The sequence below is a fragment of the Podarcis muralis genome, chromosome 12, assembly GCF_964188315.1.
Source record: "Podarcis muralis chromosome 12, rPodMur119.hap1.1, whole genome shotgun sequence".
In the NCBI taxonomy this organism is placed as follows: Eukaryota; Metazoa; Chordata; class Lepidosauria; order Squamata; family Lacertidae; genus Podarcis; species Podarcis muralis.
In genome coordinates this window covers 24,649,778-24,662,992 of record NC_135666.1, presented here as the reverse complement: position 1 = coordinate 24,662,992, position 13,215 = coordinate 24,649,778, and the positions used below count along the sequence as shown (strand labels likewise).

Below are 13,215 nucleotides of genomic sequence, written 5' to 3'. Positions count from 1 at the left end.
GCAGTAGGTAGTTAAGGGTGAAAGGGCCTTTTCAGTAGTGGCACCCTGGTTATCATATGTCCTTCCCAAAGAGGCTCAACTAGTGCCTACTTTGTTGTCATTTTGGTGCCAGGCAAATACCTCCCCTCCAGCAATGCCTTTATTTATTTATTTATTTATTTAAAACTGTATCATTCAATCAATCAATCAATCAATCAATTAATTTATTGTACTAGCCAAAGGCCATGACAAATACATACAATCAGTTTATAACTCAACTAACATTCACCTCATTGGGGCTTGTGCTTGGCCATTCATGATCTTTGAAGTACCTTTCCAACTTATATTACACTAATTGAACCGCAGGGGCAGGGAGAATGGATAAGTGAGATGGAAATCAAATTAGCCTAAAGGAAGCAAGACAAAAATAAAACCACTGCTTTGCACAGGGAACATTATGCAATAGTTGATTTTAAAAATCAGCATAAAATATGAAGAGGATTATTGGCTACTGGGGCTTCTTTAACAGCTGGAGTAGGGCTTTTAAACTATCATATTTTGCTCAAGCAGCCAGCTGCTTAAGAAATTAGGCCACAGGGACTTTCAAACCCTTTTCAGCAGAAAAGAAGGAAATAGACTGCAACTATTTTAAAGTAGAAACATGTCCCATTTGCTTGAGACCAGAAGAGCTGTGCAATACTATCACTCTTCCTTAAAATGATCCCTCCTCAAAAGCCATCTTTTCATCATGACTTCGGTTCAGCCAGTAGTCTCCATACCCTACTGCAACTGAAGTCATGTCTATATTGAATTCAGTGGGGCTTACGTCCAGTTAAGCAGTATTTGGAGTGCAGCCTTAGGTGATAACTAAGTACAGGGTCGCTGCTGGACAACCTGTTTATTGAGCATTTGATTTGTTCTTACAAAGTTTGTGGGGAAATTATTAGTTGTTACACCAAGCAATTGTTATTTCACACTTTCTAGTGTCTTTCCCTATTACATTCCTTACTGCTATAAGCCTGTTTTGGCAGTGGGGTTTGTTGCTCACAAGCTCCAAATCCACTTTAATTGAATGTGCTGTTATATAACTGAATCCCAACTGCAAAATAGTCTGGACAGTCTTGAAGTGTGCTAAGTACTTGCAACAGAAGTAACCATATGGTCTTTCTCTGTTTACCCAGCCTCAGTTTCCCTCACTTTCATATGTACTTCCCCCAATATCACATTTTAACTGTTAAGCTCTTTGGTGCAGGGATCTCTCCTCTGGTACTCTGCAAACAGCTAGGAACACTAATGGTGCTATGCAATTAAATAAACCCATTGTGTGCCCAGCTACAGCGTCCCCGCACCAGTGTGCCTAATACTAAAGGGTGTGTGTGTGTGTGTGTGTGTACGAAAATGACACCCATCTGGGATTTAAAATGGCCACAACTTGAGCTATGAACGCTGATGATGCTATGCAATTAAAGAAATCCATTATAAAGCAAACTTCTCAGAATCTGCACACAGGGAGCTCTTCCTTTCTTTAACTTCCACTTCCACTTTCTAGGTCTCTCTTTCTCTAGTTCTCTGAGAAGCAGGAATGACCAGAGCTCTGATCATTCAATATTTCCCTTTCTCTGTGCCAACTTTCTTGATAAACAATGAACAAAACAATGTAAAGGTCATGCTGACGTAGGTTTCAGAGACCAAATTACTCCTTGGAAGGGGAATCAGCCTTAGATTTGGGCTTCTCTGGAAATCTGCTGCTTTCTATATAAGATAGAAAAACCGTTTGGGAAACCACATGAGGTTTGCACAAGGCTGTCTTAAATGTCTTCAAAATGCATGTAATCCCTTATCACGTTATGTTATATTTTTGCCATGAATAAAACCAAAGGAAGCCAATGGACCCTGACACAATCTGATAAATTCTCTTTTTGAAGTACCCAGGTAGGCTAAAAGGGAGACATCTGAAATGGTAAATTCAAAGGTGAGTGAGGAAAGTGGTCAGTGGCCTATATTTCTATTTGTTTTATTTTTGCAAGCAGGATTTGCCCCACAGCCAGCTGTTGTAATATCGAGCTTAAAAAATGTTTTGACTCCAGATAATTAAGCTAAGGTTTGATTGCTTGCTAAAAACCTATGTCTTTCTATACAAATGTTTTTAATGCTTAAGAGCATTAAATAAGGATTGGGGTTTGAGTACAACAATCATTTCTACACACCAATCAGTGGGCTCATCTGTCTAGTAGTCAACGGCCATTTTCCCCGTTCTGGTTAATTCATTTTTCACTTGGTATTGGGTCTTGCTGGGATGCTGATAGACCAAAATGAATGGCTGATGGCAATACTTTGATTTTTAATTTCTCGAGAGATTGCTTCATCCCATGAAAGCCTGTATACTGCTTGTGTTGTATGTAGATTCTAGTATCTCTGCTAGGTGTAGCTGTTGCATTGCAGGCAACCCCATTAGGAACACTCTTAGTCCTCATGCCCTCATATCACACAGATAGATATCTTTTCACTTCTTTTCCCAGTGTTCCTTCCAACTGGACCCAACTTTTCAAAATATTTAAATAGCTTCTTGTGTTTCTTGTTGTGAAAGTTTACTAATTTTTGTGAATCATTTATATCCTGTCCAAAAAAACACAATTTGGGCAGCTTGAATTTCCCATCATGATATAGATTTCAAGCAGTATTCCGTTGGCATTGCAGCTACATTACAGTAAATCAACCACACAGTTTTCACCTCCATGTCTTAACTTATATGTGTACAGGTGATATTCAAACATTCTATCCCCATGGCTACTAACAGAAATGGTGGACATGGGGATGGTGTGCGAGAAATGGCATGGAGAAGCTCCATGTACTTACTGGAGAGACACTGAGGGCTTGTTTATTTAAGAAAACAAACAATCCAGTTTTAATAAAGAGAAATAGCAGAGATGAATACAACAGAGAAACCTACGTCAAAAAGCTAAACGACAGACCCTTTCCAAACTCCATTCTCACTCTACTTAAACCTTGTTTTAAACACCCACTCCCCACCCTCTCTCCTGCTCACTCTATTCAAACCTTTGCCATTGTTTAGAATCACCACTGTTATCGTCTTAGTATTCCTTCAGCTCTACTTTATTCAAACTTCTGCTGTTGTTTAAAATGGTGACTTTCCCCCTCTCAGTAACTCAAGTCTCCGCCATTGTTTAAAACAGCCACTTTTTCCACTTCAGAGTCTTCATGTCTTTCTGATTATACTCAGGAATTCTCCTCCTTCCATTCCTCATCCACCACATTCAAGAGGGATAAAGCATTCAGAGTTCTCAAATATTGCATAGTATGAAGGCACTTTACTCGGACCTCTGCCATTGTTTAAAAGCACATTTTTCTTTTCGGTTTTCTCCATCTCCACTTTACTCAATTTTTTGCCTTTGTTTTAAATAATGTTTCCCCTTCTCAGTGTCCATTCTTCTTCACTCCCATACCATGGAACCAAGCAATGAACTTCTCTGCTTGGTATCAAATAAGAGAAAATATGCTAAAAATGCAATACTGATGTTATTTGACACCGGTTAAATTGGCCGAAATGTATAGAAAAGACTCAAAAATCTGTTGGAAATGTCTAGAAGCTGAGGGTACATTTATGGTGGAAATGTAATCGGGCAAAGGATTTTTGGGAAATGGTGTATAACATGTTGGAAAAAATATTTTAATTTACATTTCCCAAGATACCAGAATCATTCCTTCTTGGCATAATTGGAAATGAGTTACCCAAAAAAAGCCCATAATTTATTCTTGTATGCAACAACAGCTGCAAGGATAGTATACGCAAGATACTGGAAACAAAGAGAGATTCCAGGGAGAGAACAATAGTTAAATAAACTAATCAAATATGTTAAGCTTGCAAGTATGACATCTAAAATAAGAAATATAGATAATAAATAGACGAAGAGTGAGTGGGAGTATTTAGGGGAATATTTTTTTTAAAAAAATGATCTTAAATATAAATTCCAGGTAGGGGTTACCTCTTCACCAGCAGTTCACAATACATAGGATGTAGGAAGGTGGAAAATAAGGTGAAGGTATTTTTGTACATGCAGCTAATTAAGATGTACAAAAAACTGTCATGGAATGCTGGGTGGGAAGTCCAAAAGAACTACTGTACAGTGGTACCTCGGGTTAAGTACTTAATTCATTCGGGAGGTCCGTTCTTAACCTGAAACTGTTCTTAACCTGACGCACCACTTTAGCTAATGGGGCCTCCTGCTGCTGCCACGCCGCCGGAGCCCAATTTCTGTTCTTATCCTGAAGCAAAGTTCTTAACCTGAAGCACTATTTAGCGGAGTGTGTAACCTGAAGTGTATATAACCCAAGGTTCCACTGTATAAGAATGGAAAATGATATGAGTGTATAACTGAAAATTTACAAATAAAAGCAAGAAAAGGAAATGCAGGATTATGACGATGAGGCACTATAAATCCAATGGGGGCTGAATGATGATATTTTAACATTTTTATTACATAGAGAAAAACCACTGAAATGAAATTTCTATGTGTTCCTGAAACACCACTTTACCCCCTCTCTACTAATTGGTATTAAGATATTTCCATAGTATGAGAAGAATGATTTCAGTTTTAAATAATTCATGTTACATGTGAATTTTTTTCTTGTCCTTGATGGATGACTGATCATTTATTTATTATATTTTCTGGTGCTTTATTTTATGAAATAAAATTTTAATGGGCATCAAATCAATTAGGATGCATTTTGCTATCGTAGATTTAACTGTTAACACATGGGTGCTGATGGCTTAGAAATTGGTGGTTGACTTAGGGAACAATCCAAACGCAAGATCCACCAGGATGAGCAAGTTAGATTGAATCCAGTAGATACCCAGCTTGTTTGGATAAAGCTTGTGGCAAGGGGGCAAGGGTCTAGAGCGCAAGTGGTCGCCCTGACTGATCCAAGTTCCAACAATTTAACGTTAAGCCAATGAGAAATACTATGGTACCAACTAGATAATTACTAACAATGGACGAAAATGCATCAAGTTCCAAATGAATGCAATAGAACATGCCATTCTGATAATAAATCCTCTCAATAAATTCTTGCTTGTTGTTGAGATTAAATATGATTACAAAATTGGCTGAATCCAGGGTATTATAAATATAATTATTCAGTCTTCTTCCAAGATACTCTAATCCCATCCCATTTGTCCTCACAACCATTCTATCAGGCATAGGCAAACTCAGCCCTCCAGATGTTTTGGGACTACAGCTCCCATCATCCCTGACCACTGGCCCTGTTAGCTAGGGATGATGGGAGTTGTAGTCCCAAAACATCTGGAGGGCTGAGTTTACCTATGCCTGCATTAGACAATTCATGGTGGTAATGATGAGTTTTTCTGTTTGTTTATAGCATTCTCCTCCAAGGAGCTCCAGGTGGCCTACATGATTCTCCCCCCACCCCATTTAATCCCCACAACAACCCTGAGAGGTAGGTTAGGCTGAGAGCCAGTCACTGGCCCAAGGTCACCCAGTGAACTCCCTGATTGGGTACAGATTTGAACCCTGGTCTCCCAGGTGCTAGTCCTACACTCTGACCAATACACCGCACATTTATTTCCCACATTAGGCTGCACACTAATAAAAATAAAAGAATCATAAAACCTTTTTTTTAAAAAGTGAATTACAGATCACACCACTAACACACAAATAAGACTAAAGCAGCAGTATCTAAATAAACCATCACACAAAAATGTTTGCCTTCCAAAAAACCTACAAAAATGATGAATAAGCTGGAGCTAACTGCTGGTGCAAATAATTGTTTTCACCTGTGCAGGCGTGAAAGGCAGATGTAGGGAAAAACATTTAAGTCTGGGATACAGTATTTTGTTGGCCACCCCTGATTGCAAAAACAAGCATCAACAGTTGATAGCAGCCCTATCCAGTTACTCTTTCATGCCTCTGATCCTCTTGTAATTCCCATTGCATGAAGGGGACAGCAAAGATCACTTGCCCCCCTGCCATGTCCCTACGGTGGGAATTAAATTTTAGTTTCCATTTGCAGAGCATGTGAAAGACAGCCCTGGGTTGTTTGTACCTTTAATTAGTTCTGTTGCCCACCCCACCCCCCATATAAACTACCCAAGACCCTTTCTTCTAAAGTTTAAATAACACAGAACTTTTACTTACTGTACTAGCAGTTGCAGATTAAATATACAATGTGGGTAGGTGATAGACTAACTAACTCTGAGGCAGACAGCAGCACAACGCAACAAAACTGCTGCTCTAATGGTTAAACTGTATGTACTACTAGCTGTCACCGCTATACCAAAAGCCATAACTGCCTCAGGCTTAGGGCATCTCAGAGTTCTACAACTCTTTACATACACATTTTGGATGCTAACATCCCATACCTATTGCCATTCCTGCAGCTCCTCAGATTTGTAATGGGAAGTCTTTTCTTCTTGAGAATTTAAGAACATAGGAAAAGCCTGCTGGATTAGGTCAATGGCCTGTATAGCCCAGCATCCTGATCTCACAGTAGCCATCCAGATGCCCATGGGAAGCCTGAAAGCAGGACCTCAGTGCAACAGCACACATGTGATTCCTGGCAACTGGTATTCAGAGGCCAGTAGAGCCTAGACCAGTAGAGGTAGTGTAGGACCCACATAGAGCTTAGAGATCACGGCTCTCCTGGAAATCTCCCTGCTGCAGAAGTTCAGCCTCCAGCATATAGTGAGCTGCAGGAATGGTGACAGGGATGGGCTAAGATTCATCCCTTCTCTCCTGCTTGCACAATCATAATTGCTTATGGAGGTGAGAACAACTGTATGAGTAGAGCTAGTGTTCAGCTCCATTACTTTGATCTCATTTGGAAATGGACAGTCATCAGTCATTAACGCCATTCCATGTATCTACAGTGCCCCAGTGGAGCATCATTATACCAATATGAACCTCCTATGCATATAGTGAGTGTGATGTTGTATATGAATTTCACGGAGAGGTAATCGCCGCCATTAGATCAGCAAGCAGAACTGTGTGGTTAGATTGAAGCTACCCTCAGTGTCTACAATGGATCTAGGTAGCTGATCAGTGAAAACTAAAATATAATGTTTACATTATATGCCTGTCAGAGTGTCAAAATTAAAGCTCATGGCTTGTGTAATCAAAACAAGATGCTCTAATTCCCCATCCTACTTAATTGTGATTTTGTCATCAGCATTTTAAAACAGTATCGTATTTACATAATAGACTTTAATTGCCTTGTTTTCACATGGATACAAGCAATTAAAGCTGTTTTCATGGCCCAAATCTCTTAATACTTTAAGGAGTTCTAATACTGAAAGTGATTTGCAAACTATTTTTATGGGGGGGGGGGAGTTAAAATGAAAGTTTTACAGCCCTTTATTGGTGTATCTGCAAAGGATTTGGCATTTCTTTTCATCACTCCAGTCAATAACAGCATTGAAGGATATATATCATAAGTTGCATTGCAAAACAACCGTATTTCGGAATTGCAGTTTAAAAATTTAAACCTTAATATTTTCTTGGTGGGATACTTAAAAACTTGACGGTAAATGAATAATGCATTTGAAAACTGTATTCATTCTATTGCAAACATTTATAAAGGAACAATTTTCTTCCAAAATGAGAAACCTGATGGGAAGATTAATGTACTGACATCATCACCCCTACTGCATGGCTACAACTCCCACATGTTTTCTTAAGACCCAGCTGAATTGCAGCCTTCCAAGGGTACTGCACCCTTGTTATTTGCAGGCTCACTATGACAATATGACATGCTTCCTGGGTCGGGGCATCCTTACTGATAGGCAAGCTCAGCCGTAAAGTTTCAGAAAGGTGGTGAAAATACTATGGGTTGGGGATTGGAACCCTCCTAAACCCAAAAAATTAAAAAAATGGTACATTTTTGATTATTTGGGATATGAAGAGAGAAATACAAGCTGCAGAACCAAACAAGGAATCCCTGGACTGGCTTATGCAAACCAGCCTGGCCAGGCTACTGAAGAGAAAAGTCATTAACAAGACAAAAGGTGTTGATGGTCCATCTAAGAGGAATCATTGGGCCTGGGCAGAGAGAGGTTGCCAAGGTGGTTCCCTCACTTCAAGAAGTGAAGTCACAGAGAACCAGGCGGAGGGTCTTCTCAGTAGTGGCGCCTGCCCTGTGGAACCCCCTCCCATCAGACGTCAAACAGATAAAACAACTACACAACTTTACAAAGACAACTGAAGGAAGCCCTGTTTTGGGAAGTTTTTAATGTTTTAGATTTTGCTGTGCTTTAATTATGCTGGAAACGGCGTTTCCGTGTGCGGCACGGGTGCAGGCTCACCAGTGCAGCTTCGTCACGCTGGCCACATGACCCGGAAGTGTCCTCGGACGGCGCCGGCTCCCAGCCTCTTGAGTGAGATGAGCGCACAACCCTAGAGTCGGTCACGACTGGCCCGTACGGGCAGGGGTACCTTTTTAATTATGCTGGAAGCCACACAGAGTGGCTGGGGCAACCTAGTCAGATGGGTGGGGTATAAGTAATAAGTAACTATTATTGTTGTTGTTGTTGTTGTTGATGAAGATTAAATAATGAGAGAGGCACCCGCATGTAAATGCTCTTACATGGTCTCTTTGGTCTCACTTTGTGCAAACTGAGAGTTCATTACCGTTCTCCTATGACTGCATATTGGAGGGAAGGACAAACAATGGTAGCAGTGAGCAAGCCATTTTTCTGGGAATTGCTGACTTTTCCACTGAGGAATCCCTGATAAGCCGAGGAACTGCAGGGTTCCTAGTAAACAATTTGAAAAGCATTGGTGTGTAGAATATCGATTCAGCTCATCAGGGGGCAGCAATTTAGTAGAGGCGATTGGTGGGAAGAGGGTATACATCAGTAGGAGTGCACCTGCACTGCATACACAAGACTCCCTGCATTCTTCAGCTAAAAGGATCTCAAGTAATAGATCTAGCTCCTTCCCATGACTTGAAGATCTAGTCCAAGTGCACTGTACTGGGACTAAATGGACCAATAGTCTGACTAACTATAAGAAAGGTTCATATGTTCACACAAGCTGAAAGCCATACTTGCCTCCTGAAGACTGATGTTTTTTGCTGTGACAGATTTGGAAGCTAGCTGTTCTTTTGCTGGGAAGTATAAACAAGTTTGTTGTCACGGCACTCATTAAGTTGGTCCATGGCCCCTGCTGTGTAATGACTGTTAATGTTTTTCAGGTTAGCACCCCTAATCTTAAGAAATCAGATTACCATATGCATATAATGCATTTGCAGTACCACCTTCTCCTCCTTCTCAAGTTGCACAGTTCTGTAGTTGTGAGTGCAAACTGTTTTGGAATTCTTTTGAAAATAGGATTTGTTTTGGGTGCTTCCACCCCCCTCCACTTGTTATGCAATGAAACAGTTTTTCTGTAAATACACTTAGACAAATGCATGTTCTACAGTTCACGATGTTTATAAATTTTGAAAATTAAGTGGAGTGCCAAATGGGATTATATATTAAAGGAAATATGTACAGTGCTGCCGGGCACTTCCAGATTCCTTAGCACAGCGTAGGTGCTGCACACAGGCTAGAGCGTTACGTTTTGGCATTCAGGACCTATTAAATTTAATACAATTCCAGTCCTTACAAGCACAACAACTTTTCTCCTTGGGTAAGGTGACTGCTACCTCACTAGGCATGAGACAAACAATACTGCCAGAAACATATACATTTTGTCAGATAAAACTAGCATTATTGATTTTAAACTTTTCCTTATTCCATTCCCCAATCATATCTAGATCACATATGGGGAGCCTATGCCCATGGGCCACATGTTGTTGTTGTTAATTAAATTTATATACTGCCCTTCGTCCAAATATCTCAGGGTGGTTGACATGTGGCACACAGCTGATTTCCATGCATGTTGGGCCCCTTTGCTATCTGATTTGCCTCATCTGGTTTTCCTCCCCCACTTTTCTGATGGTTGATTGATTTATATTGTTGTTTTTATAACATTTTAATTTTAAAGTGTTGGCCAAGTCTTCTTTTGTACACGCGAGTAAAGGTAAAGGAAAAGGGACCCCTGACCATTAGGTCCAGTCGTGGCCAACTCTGGGGTTGTGGCGCTCATCTCGCTTTATTGGCTGAGGGAGCCGGCGTACAGCTTCCGGGTCACGTGGCCAGCATGACTAAGCCACTTCTGGCAAACCAGAGCAGCGCACGGAAACGACGTTTACCTTCCCGCCGGAGCGGTACCTATTTATCTACTTGCACTTTGATGTGCTTTCAAACTGCTAGATTGGCAGGAGCAGGGACCAGGCAACAGGAGCGCACCCCGTCGCAGGGATTCGAACCTCCGACCTTCTGATCGGCAAGTCCTAGGCTCTGTAGCGCCACCTGAGTAGACTCTTGCAAAAAGCTCAGTCTCCGCTTTTGTTTGAAATAAAGATTTGGACTGCAGCACCGGTAGTATTGCATCTAGCCCAGTACTGGCTGCTTTAACTGGCAGTGGCTCTCCAAGGTCTCAGATGAAGATCTGTGCCATAACCGACCTGATCCCTTTTATAAGTGAAGATGCCAAGGGCTGATCTTCTGCATGCATAACATGTGCTTAGCACTAAAATGTGACACCTCTAGGTTGTTGTTTTTTTAAAAAAACATGGTCTCATCCCTTCTAGTGGACACTTACTTGGGAATAACTTGGGAACAGCAGTGCAATTCTGTACATGTCTGCACAGAAATAAGTCCCATGGTGCTAAGTGGGGCTTATTCCCAGGTACGTGAGAATCACTGCCAAAATATGCAAAAGTTTGGGTGGCTGTTCTCTTTGGTCAGAATAGATAAATTTCAAAGTATATATTCCAGGGTGGGGAACCTATGGCCCTCCTGATATTATTGGACTCCATCTCCCATTATCCTCAGCCAGCATGAGGAAGGGTCAGGGATGATAGGAACTGGAGTCCACCAACATCTGGAAAGCCACAGGTTCCTATCCCTGATATAATGTCAGAAGTTAATCATTGAGATAATTCCCGGTCTAGAAATCCTTTTGTGAGAATAGTCCACAAAAAGCACCTGGGATTTGAAACTGTATTTTTAAAAAGCTTGAAATACTTTTAAAGTCTTTTTTTACAGTAGGTGTCAGGTATGAAGCTAATGCATAGGGGAAAGGAGTTTATGTCAAGTTTTTTTGTTCTTTTTCTAAGAACCACGGAGCAGAGAAGCAGAAAGACGGAGTGAGGTGGAATTTTAATCCTGGAGGCTTACTTGAATGTTCATATTTTATGAGGATTTAGCTATTAAAGGTTCGTGCATAAGGGTGCCATATGTGAATATTAAATTACACTAATATTATTCAATCTCTAATATTGAATTACCCAAGTGCTTACAAAAATACATTCTACAGTCTCATGCTGCTGCCGGAAGGTAGGATGTTAAGAGGTAACATATGATATATAATTACAGAGGGATATTGACATCCCAGGCTTGCAGCAGAGCAGAGTATCATGTGGAATCTGCCCTTTGGGCAATTTTCAAACTTTTGTATAATGATGTATCTCTGCTGCTGGGACTACATTTCTATCCTTGCAATTGTATGGATTTCCATTGGTCTAACTGCCTACCTTCAGGCACTATCCAGGATTTTATGACTGCATTTATGTTCTCAAGGCAAGGGTTTCCACATTATCAATGCAAATCCTCATTGCACCAATTTACCTGTCCAGAGGAGTCATATTGCTGGCTGATCTTGCCCTCCAGGGAGTTCTTGATTGGTGTTTCCCTATCTAGGTCCTGCTTTGATAGTGATGTACCACCCAGGAATGATGTTTGCAGAAAAGGAATGTACATCACAGCAGCCGCATTGGTTGTAAAATGTCTTGCTTGGGAAAAGAGACTGGGTAACTTCAACATTAGGACTAATCTGACAAGAATTTGACCCCCTCCCAAGCAAGGCAGGTTTATTACTTTTAATAAAGTGAGATAGAAAGTGCAGAACTCTCTTTCCTACCCATGCCCCTCCCCATGTTCACAAATTAGAGGTCAAATTCATAACATTCAGACCAGTGTGAGATCCAAGATTGGGGCAGGAGTTTTCCCATGGACAAAATGTTCTACGCCATCTGGTGTGGGCCAAAAACCTCACCACTGCCAGCACTGTGGCCCATTTCTCGTCCATTTTGGCCCAAAATATAGCACTAACTAGAAATAAAGGTATATTAATTCCTCGGTGTAGTTAGGAACTGGTGGTTAGACTAGGTGATGTCTGGCTACAACCTTTCTGTAAAACACTGAAACCTCCAGGAACAAGTTGGCGTTGACTTTTCCTTAAAAAAATAAAAAATAAAAGGCGTTCTTAAGTCCCCCAAATTATAAGCACCTTGTCTTTTCATATCCTTTTATGTTATAGATACAATGTAGGTTTCCTTTTTTCATGGAACTATTGGAACTGGCAGCCATTTTAGGAAGGCTGCTGCCATTTACTCGCCAGAAAGACCAAGCTCAAGCTGCTCAGGTCCAGCATCTGGACCAGATGTGGGGCTTGTTTCCTCCCTCCACATAGAACTGAGCTGCCAGCTGGGCATTTCATTGTTGGACACCAACTTCTGCCTGCACCCATTGTTGTCACCGTTTCTGAGGTTCCAGAGGGGATGGTGAGGTTCAGAACTTAGATGGGGGTCCCAACAAGAGGCAATGCAAATTCCCAGTACTGAAGCCCCATTGGGCAGGGTGACACACTCTCTGCTCTTGCCTCAAGGGACATTAAGTCTCAACAGTCCCCATGATCTCTGGGGGCTACCACAGTTCCGTGCTTCCCTTCTTTCTGTCATCAGTGGGTCTCTCATCAGGGCTGATGTTTGTTTTCTGGTAAATCGTGACATGTTCCTCCTTGAAGCAGGTGAATAGCCAGGAGGAAGAACAGAAAAGTTGGGGAATTCCAGGAGCCAGCAATGCCCCTACCCTGCAAGAATGTGGACTTGGGCCAATCCAATATGTCAATCCTGGGTCCAATGAATTATGATATTGTAAGAAATTTGATTAAGTTTGAGAGGTTACTAAAAACCTGATAACTTAATTTAAAAATGTGTGTGTCATACTTTTTAATCAGTTTATCGCTGCTGCCATTTGATTTTATTAATAAGGAGAAATGGCCTTTAGTACTGTCTTGCATACTGTGTGCCACTGTTAATTCAATTTATCTGATGTTCTTTGTAGCACCAGGCAACTGAGTTGCACTGTAAAGCCAC

General features: G+C 41.0%; 1 long non-coding RNA gene across 1 annotated transcript in view; it reads right to left on the bottom strand.

Annotated features, from left to right (window-relative positions):
* LOC114607470 (uncharacterized) overlaps window positions 1–13,215 on the bottom strand; it is a 51,505-nt gene that overhangs the window by 31,760 nt on the left and 6,530 nt on the right. The window lies entirely within an intron of this gene.